General features: G+C 47.5%; 1 protein-coding gene across 1 annotated transcript in view; it reads left to right on the top strand.

Annotated features, from left to right (window-relative positions):
* The first annotated feature begins 476 nt into the window (after nt 1-476).
* The window catches only part of SLC39A10 (solute carrier family 39 member 10), a 79,641-nt gene continuing 62,938 nt past the window's right edge, over nt 477-17,179 (top strand). Inside the window, exon 1 of the mRNA XM_090045211.1 lies at nt 477-1,317. The gene's annotated coding sequence lies outside the window, so the exon portion shown is untranslated. The remainder of the gene's footprint in view (nt 1,318-17,179) is intronic.

Raw genomic sequence — 17,179 nt, 5'->3', positions numbered from 1 at the left:
TTCCCTCCTGCCATTTTTTCCTGCATGCTCTGTCCCTTTGCTCAGCCGATACCTTGTGATTCAGGAAGAGGCAAGCACTGGACGGCTGCTGCACCTTCTGCCTGGATGAACCCTGGTGGAAGGGGGACAGCTGCTGCCCCCTGGAGCAGCTCCCTCTCCTCCCTGCATGGGGGTGGCAGTGTTACCAGGCGTACAAGAGTGATCATATTTGTATGATTTCAACCCTTGTACAATCAATAATAGCAGAAGTGTTAAAAATGTATATATTTTGATGCAGCTGATTGGTGCAACATATGCAAAGCCCGCATCAGTCTCAGGGAGTCTTAACTGACTTCTAGGTTTGCTGTCAGCACTTCCTTAGCCCTGCTTCCCTCCAAACAAAGAAATGCTTCAACTTTGACCCAGTTCTCAATCACTCAGTCCTGTTACAGTGATCAATATAAAGTACATAAGATTTATTTGCATACTTCTTTGCGGTATTTTTCAGTGTAGGATAGTTTTTTCTTCAGCAAATAGGATCATTTCGAGCTTCTAATCCAATCATTTCATATTTAAGACGTGGGAAAGCTGGGGGCGGAGAGAGCCTGGGCTGCTTGTAGCAGGTGCTGCACCAGGGACGTAGCCCCGCCCGGCCTGGCCGGCTCCTGTTGCTTTGGGGGCGGCGGGCAGTGAGGAGGCCGGCCCAACCGGGCTCAGGTTCAGGCTCCGCGTCCTGCTAATATCTTGCGAGCCCCGTAGGGGGGTTCTCGGCCCAACCCGCTGGATTACACCCTCCTTTGGCCCCTCTCGGCTTAAGATCCGAGTGCCCCCCGCCCCCACCGGGCCCATCTCCGGGCCCAACCTCCAATCCCGCAGCCGTCCCCACGCGGGCCCGGCGTCCCCCGGACCCGCAGTAGCGAGTGGGGCCGGCGCAGGCAGGGGGGCGCTGAGCCCGCCCAGGCCTCGCGGGGCCCGGAAACAAGCGCGCAGGCCGGCTCAGCCCCCTCCCCCGCCAGCCCCGGGCCAGCTCCCCGCAGGCAGTCCCACGCCGCCCATGCGCGCCCCGGCCGGGCCGACTTGAGTGATGAGCGCAGCAGCCGCAGGAGGGGCACGCGGGCGCTACGCCGTTTGCGTAGGCTGAGACAGACCGGGCCGCGAGCGGGAAGGGCCCGGCCGGGCGGTCTGTCCGCATAGTGCGTAGCGGCGAGTGCGGCGCAGGCCGCCGGCCCGGCGTAAGCGCGCTCTGTGAATAGCGGCGCTGCGGCAGGAGCCGAGGAGGAGGCGCTGCGGCGGTTTGGTACCGAGCGGAGAGGGAGATGCACACGGCACTCGAGTGAGGTAGCTATAAAACCCCATTTGTTTACATGCCCTCCCCCACAACCGGCCGGCGCGGCGGAGAGGGCGGCGGCCGGCCCGGCCCAGCTCGGCTTGGCGTGGGCAGCTCTCGCTGGGCTGCAGAGCGGCTGCTGGGGGACCCCGCGGGGCGGCTGCTTGTCACGTGGCGCTGGCGGCGGCGGCTACAGCAGCGAGACCCGGCGCCGGGGCCGCCTCAGCCTGTGGTGGGAGCGGGGGGGAGGGGTGCGGGGGCCGCTGCTCTTGGGGCGGCGCGGACACCCCAGCGGCGGAGGGGCGCCCCCGGCCTGAGGGGCGGCTCGGGGGGGGCTGTGCTCCCAGGCGGGAAGTGCCCGCCCCGGTTGGGCCTCGTGGGGCCTTGTGGGCCTGGGGGTCCCGGCCCTGCGCGGCTTCCTGGGCCGCGGGCCCTGCACTATGCTGCCTCGTGCCGGCCTGCGCGGCCCCCGGCTCAGCCCTGGCCCCTCGCGCTCCCCTGCCTCTGGGGGGCCGCTCCTCGTGCCGGCGCCCGAGCCGAGGTCTACCCTCAAAGGCGATCTGCTCAGTGCCGCCGCCCCAGGCCTGCGCCAGCGAGTTTCCCTGCCGGGACCGAGCGGCTTCGCTGTCCTGCTTCGTGCCGGCTTTTCCCTGTGCCTCAGTCCCTTCCCCTTCTCCCCCCCTCCCCCCGGCGCTCGTCAGGAAGTTTGGCGGGAAGAAACCCCTCCCGCCTCCTTGCTGTCTGATTTGTTGCCACTTCTTTCTTTTCAAATCCCTACGTACTTTTAACATTAGAAATAGTTATGAGTTAAAATGCCACAGCTAACGTGGGTGACTACCAAGTCTGACCTAGTTAACTTTGGGATGCTGTGCCTGCTTGCTTAGTTCACCAAGCTTGTGGTGCCTAGCTTGAAAGAAGCAGTGGAGAACAGATCATGGGATACCCTGAAGTTTAGGATGTCTCCCAACAGACATAAGTATGGGACTCCTAAAGATAAACAGATCTTTCTTTTGCTGTTGCCGGGGGGGAAAAACGATAGAAGAATGGAAAATACTAATTTTATAAAGGTGTTTCCAAATATTGTTTCTTCAAATCATGGGCTTAAAGAGTTCTGAAAGTAGAACACCTGTGGACCAGTTTTTCTTATTGCGAGAGGACATCTAAAAACTATTCTCTCACTTAATAAAAACTTCTTTGGGTTTTCATGAAGAAAAACTTTACTGAATATGGTTTCTTGGAAAAGGGGGAATACAAGTGGCACCACACATCACTGATCCCAAAACAAGACTGGGTTTATTTCATAATTGTTCCTATGATCAATACCATTCTAAATGGTATGTTAATGTTAGAACACCATTTTAGTTCGTGAAAACTGACACAACATGACCATTTCTCTGACTGTCTTGATTTGAAATAATTGTCTGAAATAAATGTTGTGCAATATTCCCTGTAGTGACTCTCTCAGTTTTTATCTTTACTGGAGAACTTGATCTATACTATAGTACAACCATGTAATTATTTTGGAAGAATGAGTAGAACAGGCCCTATGTGTAGATTGACTTTGTCATGTGTATTTGATAAAGGTCACATAACCATGTAGGAATTCAGTAGAGGAAAGCAGATCAGCAGCCATTGAAGGTGGATCCAACAAAGTAACCAGTATCAAAATGTCAAAAATTATGGTTAAATATGGAAATGTAAGCCAGCAAACTAACTAAGTTAAAACATTTGGGGAAGTTCAGTTCACATTCAGCCCACAAACCGTCTTTACATTGCATGGGATATTTGGAACTGTTACAAAAACAGGCAAAAAATGTTGATTTACTTTTTTTTTTTTTTAAGGAAACGTTCTATTAAACAACTCTTTTGTAGTAGTCTTGCAGTACTTTGTGGCAAGGTATGTTGCATATAAACAGGAAGTTGAAATTGGATAAAGACAGAAGTGCAATCTGTTTCCTCACAAACTCGCTGTAGTCTAAAATAATTAAATGGGTTAAATGGCACCTTTGCTTTGTCGTGAGTCTTTCCTATTTAAGTTTAGTTTGGATTTTTTTAAATTAACTTAAGCAAAACTGAAATAGGGTGCTTAATACAGAAAAGATGCGCACAAAACTTTAGCATGCAGGTAACAATCATGTGAACTGATTATTTTGCAAATTTCTACATAGCATGACCTGAAGTATCTTCACTTCAAAAAAATAAACCGAAAATTCATTTTCAGTAATCCATTAGTAGAGTGTGTTTAATATTAATCTTGATGATATTTTGCTTGTTCTAGTGCTTGGAAACAGTCTGCATAAACCAGAAATCCTGAACCTAGGTGAACGCAGCTTCCAAAAGAAGCGCTCATCTTCCATGAAGCTACTTAGAATGTTGAGCTTTGCATGGAAGCTTCTTAATAAACATAAATAACATATTCCAATATGTTCCAGTAAGCAGACATTACAAGTCAAAACTCGTTGAGAAGACTATGGATTGAGAAAAGGTGTCGGGGAGGGGGAAGAAATACGTATGTGTACAAACAGTCAATACATCCTCTTTAGCGCAGGCTCCCTTAGTGCCTTTGCCTAAATGAGGTAAGCTGCTTTGAAGTACTTGATAATTTTAAATGCATAAATATAACAGTTTGATTAGTGAGTGTAGATAGGAACAAGCTTCACAGTCTCTGGATTAGAAACATGTAACTCAAATAACTTCAGGCTTTTTTTAAACTTTATTACAATATGATATGGGTCCCACTTTGACTATCCAAAGTACATCTCTGAATTAAGAGGGGTCTGTAAGGTGACACGGCCCTGCCTCCTGTGGAGTAGTGTGGCCATAACCATTGCTGGGCATGGCGTTTATATGCTTTCTGTCTCTATTCCAGTAGGGATAATACCTACTTACAGGGTTGCTGCTTTAGGAGTTAGTGTAGGTTGTGTACACACAATCAGATAGTTTGGAACAATTCTCCTAGGCTTGTTTTGGTAGAGAAACTTGTTCAGAGTTGCATGTATAAACATTCAAATACTAAGGCCTTGAAGAGTGGAGAGCTTGTAGTGTTCCCTGGGTGCACATCTCAGAATATTCTGCAGGCTTACTTAGTCTGCCTAGCAGCGCATGACAATAATGCATAGAGCAGTCCTGATTGGTTCACCCAGACTGCCCATGTTCAGCCTGTTTCACTGAGCACAATGTGGGGATTATAAAGGGGAGATATTCTCCTTGCTGGAGCAGCAGAGGCCAGTAAGCAACATACTAAGTGCATCTACATGTGCTATTAATTCAATATGCTCCAGCGCAGTTTGCACCAGAGTTTATTGTGTGCTGGTACCACATTTACACATGCACTAGGGACTGCAGCATGTTGAGCAGCCCCACCTAGCAGGGGGCTCAGGTCAGCCTCCTAGCCCAGGGCTACTCCAACCAAGCTCAGTCTGCCATGGAAGGGCTGCCTGGGGCACCAGGGGTGTTTTGTTGCGGGGCTATCTGGCAAGCAACCCCTGCACTGAAGCACCCTCTTGCCCTAGCCAGCCCCACCAGTGTCTATACATGCATTGTGGTGGAGTAAATAAAAAAGCTGCAGGATAGTACCTTTATTGACAAGTACTATCCTACAGCAGTGTTAATTATTTTACTGTGGCCTAATAGAGCCACACATGTAGATGCTGAGACTTTACTGCAGAGCTAATTAGGCAACTGCAGTAAATGTCTCGTAGACGTGCCTGCCCTTTCCCTGAGGGGGGAGGGAGGGGATGCTGGAGGACTGTTCTCTGAGAGAAGCCCCAACATGTACAGACACTCTCCTGGGAGAGATTTAACCCTGGTTGTTTCTAGGTTATTTTTGTCCTGGAGCAGCCATTTTTACTCTGGGAGAAAAAGTCTGAACATCTCTACACTCAGTTTCTCCTGAGAGAGTTGCTGCTCTCTTGGGGGAAACCAAACAATGTTTGTACAAGGCTGTAGAGTGTACTGAATTTGAAAAGTGATACAAATGTATAATTCTTAAGATGATGGTAGCCATGAATATCAAAAATACTATTTGATAAACTTGTCACTAATTTTCAAGCCCTATTAAAGTTTTCCAGTAACTTTCCAACCTGGACCTTAATCATGTAGTAGAGCCCAAGTGGGAGTATACCCATGCCTGTATGGCAGTGCTTCTCAATCTTTTAGATTCAAGACAGCCCTGTATAACCTTTTCAGAAATTGGTTGCACTCCCATTGAGAACCACCACTGTGCTGCCTCAGCTTACCTGAGTGGTTCCCAACTCTGCTGTCACCAGGTAAAAGTGTTCTGTGCCCCTCATGCACAGCCAGCCTGAGAAGGGCTGTTGTGAATGTGCGTTCCTGCCTCCATTACAGTTATCTGATAGACTAAAGCAAGCAGGAGTGCCTACTCTTGTAGTCCTTTCTGGTCATCTGGTTCAACCCTCCCCCCCACCTTTCCTAGAAACAGATAGGCAGGGCAGTTATACATAGACTGTGTGCCTCCATTTTTGGGAGATGCTGTACAGGGTTGGACTAGGGAGGCTGCTGCCTTTTGGTCTAGCTGTGCATAAGGCATCTGGTACCTTTGCTGGCAGCACCCCCTGAAAGGATCTCTGAGCACCCTCGTTGAAAACCACTGCTATATGAAATTTGATGCTAAGTCTTTGTATTTGTATGGAGCAAAAAAGTGGGCACACAGCTTTTAGGGGCCCTGAACATTTTGGTGGATGAATAATAAAAGCAAGCTTAATTTGTTTTTCCTCAATTCTTTAGATGTGAAATTGTTTGCATACTTCTGCCAATGTCACTTTCCTTTAAACAGATATTCAGAATTCTCAAAAAAAAATCTACCTCTTCCCCTTTCCTCTTAACATCCTTGAGAGGTCAGTTCAAAGAAAGAAAAAGAAGATTCATTGCTTCTGATTTCTTACTTTTATGTTCTGTGAAAAACAGTTACAAGTCTTCAGATATGAAAGGAGTCTAAATTCTGTCAGCTTTAAGAATCCATCTGTTTCATATTCCTATTCTGGAAGAAACATTACCTGTTTATGTATGCATGTATAAAATACATTTTAGTGGGAGTCCAGTTTAGGTTTTAAGTGTTTTATGTTCAGTCACCAGGATATTTGGATCATTGATTATGTTTTCTGGTTTATGGTATTCAACATACCCACCTAAAAAAAATAAATATCATGCTCAATTATCATTTTTTAAAACAGTAGGTGAAAGGCCCTACATAAACTCTGATGGCAAAAGAAAAGGAGAGAGGGAAAGGTAGAAGAGGATCTTCAGTTATATGTTTAGAAATATAATTCTTTCCCTTCAAACTGTAGCTGATATTTAAAATATAAACAAATCTGACAAAGATGCACATAAATGTGATGCCAGTTGCTGAGCAAAGTGCTTAATTGAAGCTGGTTTTAAAGAAGAAAAAACCTTTTCTTGGGAAGTTACACTTTTCTTCAAGTACAACTTGCCAAAAGATGACAGCAGCCATGTCTGGTCCTCAGCATGTATGTACGAATGGGAGAGTGTTTGTGTGTTACTTTCATGGCATTTATTCAGAACACTTCGGGCGCTAGGCATTGTTTCAAATGGAGACTTTGAGATGTAACCATCTGAGGCTAGTGCAGGGTGCTACCTGTACATATGTGGATTTCCACCACCCCCAATATGAACAGAAACAGGAAATGAGAGAAAACGCTCTTATAATAATGCATGCTTTAGCATTATTTTTAAATGACATCTTTTGGGTTAGTTTTGCTTTACTGATATGTTTGAAGTTCAGATGGACAAAAAGTACTAGACATCTTAACGCTGAGTGCCAGGGGGTGTCATTGGGAGCACTGATAGCACAGTCCCAGTGCCCCTCTGCAGACGGTTGTGATAAAAATGCAAGCCTTTATGAGAAACTGTGTCTTTTGCATTAGCTTCTGTGAAGGAGGAGGAGCTTTAAGATTGCTGGGCTAAGTCCAGGTACAGTCTTGGCTAGTAGTGGGTTTGATTAAATTGGGAACCCTCGCTTTTTATTTTTTAGCTGGGGTGACTCCCTTCTCACACAGACAGTGGTAAGGGTTAGTGAAAGAACTTTGCTTATCTCAGGCTGTCATTTTGGTACCTTTCTTAGTGCTTATCGGCCGCTGACGATGTGACTGGGGAAAAAACAGCACTTTACTGGAAGAGGAAACGTGTTAGTTTGACCTGACTCCCCAGCATCTGTACAGATTGGACATTTCAGCAGGTCTTTTTGGCGCTTTTATCTAAAGCTGGTTAATCAGCTATTAAATAAAAACACCAAAAAAGCACTGCTGAAGCACGCACTCTATACAGACATTGGGCAAGCCGAGCCAAACTAATGCCTCTTCTGGGCATACTCTGTGCTCGGAGCGGGAGCGCAGTGAGCTTAAAGTGCTGTTTGCTTATTTCCAAGTCAGTAAGCAGCTACAGTTTCCAACAACAGAAGTGGCAGAATGATGTAGTGCAAAATCTGTACAGTTTTGTTGATTGGTATTAATACCACAATAACTTACAAGATACTGTGAAGCTATCATGGAACCTACTGCCTGTTGTTTTTTGGAAAGCCATGAGAGAAAAATTAAGATGTGTGCTGTTGCTGGAGTCTGTTTTAGATGCAGGGATTAGAGAAAGCAATATCCTAGAATAATAACAAAGTGAAACTAACAAGTCCTAGTCAATTTCACTGTTGCTTTCTGACAATTGTGGACCTAATGAAAACATCTCCAGATTCATTCTGTTGGTGACTGATTTTACCCACTTCTAGGAAGAAGCTTTCTGATGGCTGGTTAGTGAATATGTTTTTAGCCCTAAGGGTAGATAACTAATATTGAAATAACCTTTTATATTGACTGTCACACCTTTTTAGTAAGATGATATGAAAGATGTTAAATGTTTAAAGCGTATCAAGTACATAAACACTCACAAGCTAGGTATGTAAACTTGTGTTAGAACAATGTAATTCTCCTGAGTATACCTCGGTGTTGTACGTGGAATTCATATACAGAGTGCCAGACAGAATTCTTAAGGGACAAACCTCAAGATCTTCAAATGTTGGGGAAACTTGTCTTAGCTATCCAGCATCAAGTGTGACTAATAAGTCAATTTATTTAATGGTCATGTTTTTCTGAAAGTTAATGATTGAGCATGATTATGTCCAAAATACAGATGTGATCAACTTCTTTTTGTGCCCTTTTTGTGCTCTGATATTAAATAAGATTATCTGATTTATTTTATTTGTAGCTTATATATAAACTCCTATAAAAATAGGCAACCTTAACATAATGGTTTAGTTCAGCATTTCAGAATCAAAGTTATAAATCTCTATTTTTGAATTCTTTATTATAGAAACTGAGAGATTCCAAATATAGCTATTAGCAAATGTTCTTATAATAAAAAACAAAGTCCAGATGGACACAGTCATCTGATAAATGTGTAAAGATTGCCTGATCAGTAGCAGTTAATGTGAACAGAACTCATTTAAGGCTACTGTGCCATAGCTGCTAAATGAATGAAAATGATTGAGTTTTGCTTGATGGCTAGAAGTATAAGCTCTTGTATTACAGATAATTGAAGGGTAATTAAAAATAGCTTTTACCTTTTAACAGAACTGTTCAGAATTGTGTACGTACATTCACTTTTATAGCGACTGGTGCTTCTTGGGTCTGTGGGGGCACCCAGGGTCCCCCTGCAGCCGATTGCCAAGCTGGGGGGGAGGCCCTGCACTTAGCGGCGGACCCAGAAGTGGACTAGAAGTACTTTTGGTCCACTTCCAGGTCCATCGTTGAGTGCACAGGGGACTACCCCATTCTCCCATGGGACACTCCATCCACCTCACCATCTCAGTGTTCATGAGCTGTGCTTGGTATCTCAAGGTATGTAGAAAAAAAACATAAAGCTGTGTCTATGGCTGAATTGCTGATTCTTTGAACACCGACAAGTGCAAGGTGATGCACCTCGGGAGGAACAACCGGCACCATACCTACAGGGACGGGAACTCCCCTCTTGTCAGCACAGAGGCGGAAAAGGATCTGGGGGTCATCGTTGACTCCAAGATGAACATGGGCCGGCAGTGTGGAGAGGCAGTTAGGAAGGCCAACCACACCTTGTCATGCATCCACAGGTGCATCTCGAGCAGGTCCAAAGAGGTGATCCTCCCCCTCTATGCGGCACTGGTCAGGCGGCAGCTGGAGTACTACATCCAGTTCTGGGCGCCACGCTTCAAGTGGGATGTCGACAGCATGGAGAGGGTCCAGAGGAGGCCACTTGTATGATCAGGGGACAGCAGGGCAGGCCCTATGAGGAGAGGCTACGGGACCTGAACCTGTTCATCCTTCAAAAGAGAAGGCTGAGGGGGGATCTTGTGGCCTGTTATAAACTAGTCAGGGGGGATCAGCAGGCATTGGGGGAGTCACTGTTTCCCCGAGCACCGCCAAGAGTGACCAGGAATAACGGTCACAAGCTGGCAGAGGGTAGGTTTAGGTTAGATATCAGGAGGCGCTACTTCACGGTCAGGGCAGCCAGGGTCTGGAACCAACTTCCAAGAGAAGTGGTGCAGGCTCCTACCCTGGGGGTGTTTAAGAGGAGGTTGGATGCACATCTTGCTGGGGTCGTTTGACCCCAGTATTCTTTCATGCCATGGCAGGGGGTCGGACTAGATGATCTGCTCAGGTCCCTTCCGACCCTAGAAACTATGAAACTAATTCTTCAGATTCGGCCAAAACAAATTGGGATTGAATCAGCTGATCGAATCACTGTCCCCTGAATTGGGCTGAATCTGAATCGAATGCTGCCTGCTTCGCGCATCCCTAGTTGGCACCAGGATACTCCTGGTCCCAGGAAAACCAACTGCTGAGAAATCAGGTTGCAAGGTTCCCTGGCAGGGGGGAACCTAGGGGCCACAGCTGCTGGAAACCTGGCAACCTCTGAGCCAAGCAGCCCTTCCTTCCTTGCCCAGCAGTGTACGGCACTTTGAAACCCCTGGTTGCAGAGAACTGAATTGAACCCATGTTTTTTTTAGATGTCCTGGGGCACAGGGACTCTGGGATGGGGGAGAAGCTCCCCAGTCCCAAGATCCCAGTGCCCTAGGATGTCTAAAAGCCACACATGCAGGCATGGCAGGACGAATAGTGTTTGGGATGTGGGAATTTTATGCCCCTATCCCAATTGCTCTATTGTTTGAACATCTGCCAGGGGCCTAACAAGTAATTATTGATAACCCTAAAAATAAACATTTTAAGAACTTCTTGTGGAAAGTGCTGGTTTGACAGTCAGGAAAATTAGAGCCTTCTGTTTGCTTTCCCAACACAACTGAGAACAGATCTGTAGGGGACCACTTGGGTATAAAAAGGAGTAATTTACTAACACATAATTCCAATCACTGATCTCTGATGATGCTTCTAGCAGGTGTACTAGTTAGTTCCAGTTGTGGTGATTGTTTTGTATTGCAAGCGATTTTTTTTTTTTTTTTAATGCCAAAAATAAAGCATTGCCTACTTCTCATGTACAGTATGATACATGGACAGCGAAAACTTTCAGTCATTATTGCTCTGCATATGAAGTAATTTAAAGGAGGTTTTATATTCCATTAACGGTCCCTGGATTATCCAGTTTTCCTCTACCCTCAGGTACCTGTACCCAGTTCCATTAACTTCAGTGGGAACTGTATACATAACCGGAATTTATACAGAAGTTAGCTCTTGGTGATGGTGATCTGCCATTAGCTAATTTCATACAATTTGTATTATAGATTTTTATCTTGTTTGAAAACATTTATTATAGGAAAGCTGTCATTTAAGACTTGTTCCCATATATCTGGATGTAATATAGAATCATAGAAAATTAGGGTTGGAAGGGACCTTGGGAGGTCATTTAGTCCAACCCTCCGCTCAAACCCAGACCTTCCCCAGCTAGATCTTCCCAGCCAAAGCTTTATCTAGCTGGGTGTTAACCTCCAAGGATGGAGATTCCAATACCTCTCTGGGTAGCTCACCTTCTTATCAAGAGAGTTTTTCCTAATATCTAACCTAAACTTCCATTGCTGCAAACATGAGACCATTGTTCCTTGTTCTGTCATGTGTCACCACTAAGAACAGCCCAGTTTCATCCTCTTTGCAACCACCTTCAGATAGTTGAAGGCTATTATTAAGTCCCCCCTCAGTCTTCACTTCTCCAGTCTAAATATGCCCAGTTCTCTCAGCACCTCCTCAGAGAAGTCATGTGGCCAGCCTCTTAACTATTTTTGTTGCCCTCAGCTCAACTCTCTCTACTATGTCCATATTCTTTCTGTAGTGAGGGGCCCAAAACTGGACACAGTACTCCAGATGTAGCCTCAACAGTGCTGAATAGAGGGCAATAATCACTTCCTTTGCTCTGCTAGTAAGATTCTTACTACTGCAGGCCAGCATGCTTTTAGCCATCTTCCCAAGGGCACACAGTTGGCTCATGTTCAGATTATAGTCCACTGTAACCTCCAGGTCGTTTCTGCAGAGCTACTGCTTCGCCGGTTGGCCCCCAACCTGTACCCATGTGTAGGATTGTTCCGTCCTAAGTGCAAGACTTTGCACTTGTCCTTAATTAACCATTCTGAGATTGAGTTTGGTGCAATCTTTTGGTTTATCGAGGTCTCTGAATCCTAGCCATGTCCTCCAGCATGCATACTACTCCCTACATCTTGGTGTCATCTGCAGACTTGCTGAGAGTTAACTCCATCCCATCTTTGAGGTTGTTGATGAAGATATTGAAGAAAACCAGCTCCAGGACCAACCCCTGGGGCACTCCACTTGATACCTGCTGTCAACTAGGCATCAAGCCATTAATTACTATAGTTTTGAGCCCAATGATCCAGCCAGTTTTCTATCCACCTTACAGTCCATTCATCCAAGCTGTACCTCCTTAACTTGCTTGCAGAAATGTTGTGGGAGACCATATCAAAAGTCTTGCTTAAGGTCATGTCACATCCATTGCTCTCCCCCATCCACAGAGCCACTCATCTTGTCCTAGAAGGCAGTCTTCTCCAAGTGCTTAGAAATAGATTCCTTGAGGACCTCCTCCATGATTTTTCTAGGGACTGAGGTGATATTGACCAGTCTGTAGTTCCCCAGATACTCTTCCTTCCCTTTCTTAAAGATGGACACTATATTTGCCCTTTTCCAATCAGCCAGGACCTCTTCCAGTCACCATGAATTTTCAGAGATAATGACCAGTGGCTCTGCAGTCACATTGGCCAACTCCCTCAGGGCATCACATCCAGCCCCATGGACTTGCACATGTCCAGCTTTTCTAAATAGTCCCTAACCTGTTCTTTTGCCACTGTTAGCTGCTCACCTCCTCCAACTGTGCTGCCAGGTGCAGTAGTCTTGGAGTTGGCCGTGCCTGTGAAGACTGAGGTAAAGAAGGCATTGAGTGCTTCAGACATTTTTACATCTCACTAGGTTTCCTCCCCCATTCAGTGTGGGACCCACACTTTCTCTGATCTTCCTCTTGTTGCTGACGTAGTTGTAGAAACCCTTATTAACCTTCATATCTCTTCACATATCTTGCTAGCTGCAGTTTGGCCTTCCTGATTTCATCAATGCATGCTGAAGCAATAGTCTTATACTCCTCCCTATGCAACTGTCCAAGTTTCCACTTTTTGTAAGTTTCCTTTTGGTGTTTTAGCTCACTGAAGGGTTCCCTGCTAAGCAAAGCTGGTTGTCTGGCATACTTGCTAGTCTTCTTGGGCTTTTGGATGGTTAGTTCCAGCACCCTCAGTAGGGTTTCATGCATAAACAGGTGCATCACAAACAGGTCTAAGGTCTACTTCCCCTCTATGTGGCATTGGTAAGGCTGCAGCTGGAGTACTGCATTCAGTTTTGGGCACTGCACTTCAAAAGGGATATGGATAATCTTGAGAGGGTCCAGAGGAGATCTGGTGACTGTCTACAAATTTGTCGGGGGGGGAGGGAACACTCCTTGGAGTAACTAGAAACAACGGCCACAAACTGACAAAGAGCAGATTTAGACTTGACATTAGGAAGAATTTCTTTATGGTAAGGGTTACCAGAATCTGGAATGGACTTCCAAATGTGGTGGTGCCCTCCTCTATCTTGGAGGTCTTTAAGAGGGGACTGGACAAACACCTGGCTGGCGTCATCTGACCCTAGCGCTCTTTCCTGCCTAGGGCAGGGGGTCAGACTCGGTGATCTACTGAGGTCCCTTCCGACCCTGAACATCTATGAAATCTATGAAAATACAACCAGCTCTCCTGCCCATCAGTTCTCTAAGTGAGTTGAAGCATGCTTTTATGAAGTCCAGAGTCCTTACTCTGCTGCTCTGCTTCCTTCCTTTCCTCAGGATCCTGAACTCAATCATCTAGTGGTCACTGCTGCCCAAGTTGCCATGCACTACTACATTCCCCACCAATTCTTCCCTGTTTCTGAGCAGCAGTTCGAGAAGAGTACAGCCCCTAGTTGGCCTCTCAAACATTTGCATCAGGAAGTTGTCCCTAGCACTCCAAAAACTTGCTGGATTGCCTGTACACTGCCCTTCCAGCAAGGTGACTGAAGTGCCCCATGAGAACCCAGGGTCTGTGATCTGAAAAATTCTGCCAGCTGTTTGAAGAAACTAATATTCCTCCTACTGGTCTGGTGATCTATAGCAGACACCTACCATGACGTCACCTTTTGTTGCTGTCCCCTCACCCTATCTCCAGTTTTATACTGAAGCTCTGAGCAATCATATAGCTCTTTTACATGAAACACAACTCCCTCTCCTCTTCATCTCTGTCACTCCTGAACAGTTTATACCCATCCATTAAAGTAGTTCAGTTATGCAAGATGTCCCACCAAGTCTGTTCTTCTAGTCGCATCATAGTTCTGTGACTGCAAGGCCTTTCAGTTCTTCCTGATCATTTCCCAGGCTCTATGCATTCATGTGTGGACACCTGAGGAATCTAGCTGGTTGCCCTATATCCTCAGGTAGAATGAGAAGGCCTCCCCTGTTGCTCCCTCCTGCTTGTACTTCTTCCAGGTCATCCACTTCCCCACTTACCTCAGGGCTTTGGTTTCCAACCCCTGGTGAGCCTAATTTAAAGCCTTCCTCACTAGGTTAATAAGCCTGTCTTTGAAGATGTTCTTCCCTGTCTTCATCTGGTGGATCCCATCTCTTCCTAGCAATCCTTTTTCTTGGAACAACATCCCATGGTTGAAGACACTGGTGACACCATCTGTGTGCACCCATGAATTGATCTGCAGGATGCATCCATTCCTGCCTTGGCCCTTCCCCTTGACTGGAAGGATCAAAGAGAACATCCCAGGATCCTCATTTCACCCTTGCACCTAAAGCCCTATAGTCGCTTTTGATCTGCTCAAGGTGCCCCCAGCAATGTTTTCAGTTCTCATATGAATGAGCATCATGGGGTAATGGAGGGCTGGATGAGTCTTGGTAATCCTTCCATGACACCTTGGATCCAGGCTCCAGGCAAACAGCAGACCCCCTAAGACAAGAAGTCAGGCTGGCAGATGCATGCCTCTATTCCCCACAGAAAAGAGTCTCTAATTGCCACTACTGATTGCTTCCTCCTGGGTGGCAGTGGTCTCAACCCTCCCAACCTCAGGGAGGCCTGGCCTCTTACACTGACTGAATGTTCTCTTCCTCTTCCTCCTCCTCCTCCTCCTCCTCCTCTGTTGCTCGGGCTCCATATCTGTTCTGCAGGCAAACTACTGCAGATGGGAGTGAGAACTTCTTTTTGCTGTCACGTGCTTCCAACTTCCTGGGAGTCCATGTCCTCTTCCTTCTCTATTGCTGCTTCTGGCAGAGTTTCCTCCACCATCCTAGAGGTTTCATCCGGCATTGAATTGATGAAGTCCTCATGGTGAAGGATACTTTAGAGCACCACCACCTTTTCCTGTAGCTCTCTTGCCTGTTCCCGGGGGATTACCAGCAGGAGGCATGGCAGGCACTTGTCCACCTGGCTGTCACTGTAAGAAACCTGCAAGCCACAGTCCCCACAGCACCAAACCAGGACCTGGGTGGAAGCCTTGACAGTGGCAGTCCTGCGTGGACAGACACCTCATAGGTGCAAGCAAAGGAAGAGCTGGCAGTGTGGCAATGGCTCTGGCATTACAGTGTCCTCCAGCCATCTCTCTGGGTCTCTGAAATCTGCCTTTCTCTTCCTGTCCCTCTCTCCAAGAAGACTGACCCTAACAAGCTCCCCTGTAACTTCGCATGTTTGCTGCTCCTTGGTCCTGAAAGGTTCCCTTCTGCCTGCTAACCAGTTTCCCTCTAGACTCTAGTTAAACGAGGGGCTTAAGTATTCGTTTAACTGCTGAGTTTTACCTACTTACACTAAATAAATGTAAATTAGTTACTCTTAATTAAAGAAACAACTTACCTTAAAGCAGGTGTGGGCAATTAGCTGGAGGGCTGCTTAACAAGTTTTGGCAAGCTGTTGAGGGCCACAAGGGCAGCCCTGCCCCTTGACAGGTGCCCTGCCCCCTGGTAGCCATCTTGGGACCATAAGTCCTACCCCAACCCCTGACCTTTACCACTGGCAGTCTCTCTCCTTGCCCCAGAAGTACTCTTTTTGGGGGATATGCCATCTTGGAACCAGAAAAAAAACCCCGTATACTAAAAGTAGGGTGACCACCTTCTTAAAATGTAAAGGTAGGACACATGCCTGTCTCTTGCCCCCCACTCCTCCACCAGCAGCGCAGCTGGAGCTAAGCCAAGCAGGGCAGGGGTGAATGTGATCTATGGGCTCGGATCTCCCTACCCTGCTTCCTTTCCCCTTTGCTGGCTGTGTGTCCCCTTCCTGCCCAGAAGCAGTAGGCAGCACAACTCTATGCCACTGCTGCTGCCAGGTGGGCAGGGGGCACATTGTCATGGTTGCACAGGGCCTCCGGGCAGCAGGACAGGGAGTCCCAAGCCCTCAGTGGACAGCCTGCATCCACCCCCACACAAACTTGGGGGGCATGTATATGGTGGGGGGGTTGTGAAGGGGTGTGGCTGGGGGAGGCATAGGGTATGTTGTAGGGGGATGTATATGTGGGGGGTGTGGGGGCTGGGTGTGTGGGCTTGTGGGGTAGGAGAGGGTGGGGAGTGTAGAAACTCCCCACACATTTCTCTCCCCCACCACATGGCACACACCAGCAGGTGCTCTGGGTGCTCATGGCCTGCACAAACGCTGTCACCTGGTAGCACGTGGCTTCAGCCAGTGCTGCACTTGGTGGCAAGGAGCACAGCCAGGCCAGCCCACCTCTTTATCTTGCAGAGGTCCCTGTGACAGACATGCAGCTCCCAACACTTGCACGGCACTGGGGGAAGCCCCACACAATGGAGCCAGCTGCCTTCCACGCTCTCTGCCATGCAAGTCGCAGGACTCTGATGGGAAGGAGGGAGTGGTGCTCCCCTTCAGTTACGGTGGAGTCCCAGGACCTGCATAGCAGTGGGGTGGGGAAGGCAGCTGGCTTCATTGCACTGGGCTTCCCTCAGTGGTAAGTGAGTGCCGGGAGCTGCATGTACACTTTGGGGAGCTCTGCGGGATAGAGGCGGGCCAGGTTTATTCCACTCCTTACCACAACATGCAGTGCTGCCGTAGCCTCACAACACTGGGCAACAGTACCTTTGCGGGTCACGAGCTTCCTGAGGGCACCTACCTACTGCTGCTGCTGCCACCTGCAGCAGGGATTGTGCACCCTAATGGGGTGTGTGGGGGGGTCCCCCACGCCCCTTCATCCTTCCTTACACTAAGGTCTATACTCCTGCCACCTCCCTGGGCATGGGCTTAACACTCCTGCCAGCCCCATGCTCCCTCCCCGCCTCCACCATAGCTCCTCCTGCCCCTGCCACTTTTTTCTCTGCTGCCCAGAGGAGCTGCTGGATGCTGGGGAAGCTGAGCAGGTCCCC

The sequence above is a fragment of the Crocodylus siamensis genome, chromosome 4, assembly GCF_052110815.1.
Source record: "Crocodylus siamensis isolate JL-2025a chromosome 4, ASM5211081v1, whole genome shotgun sequence".
In the NCBI taxonomy this organism is placed as follows: Eukaryota; Metazoa; Chordata; order Crocodylia; family Crocodylidae; genus Crocodylus; species Crocodylus siamensis.
Note: the sequence above shows the minus strand (reverse complement) of the source record. Positions and strands in the feature narration are given on the sequence as shown.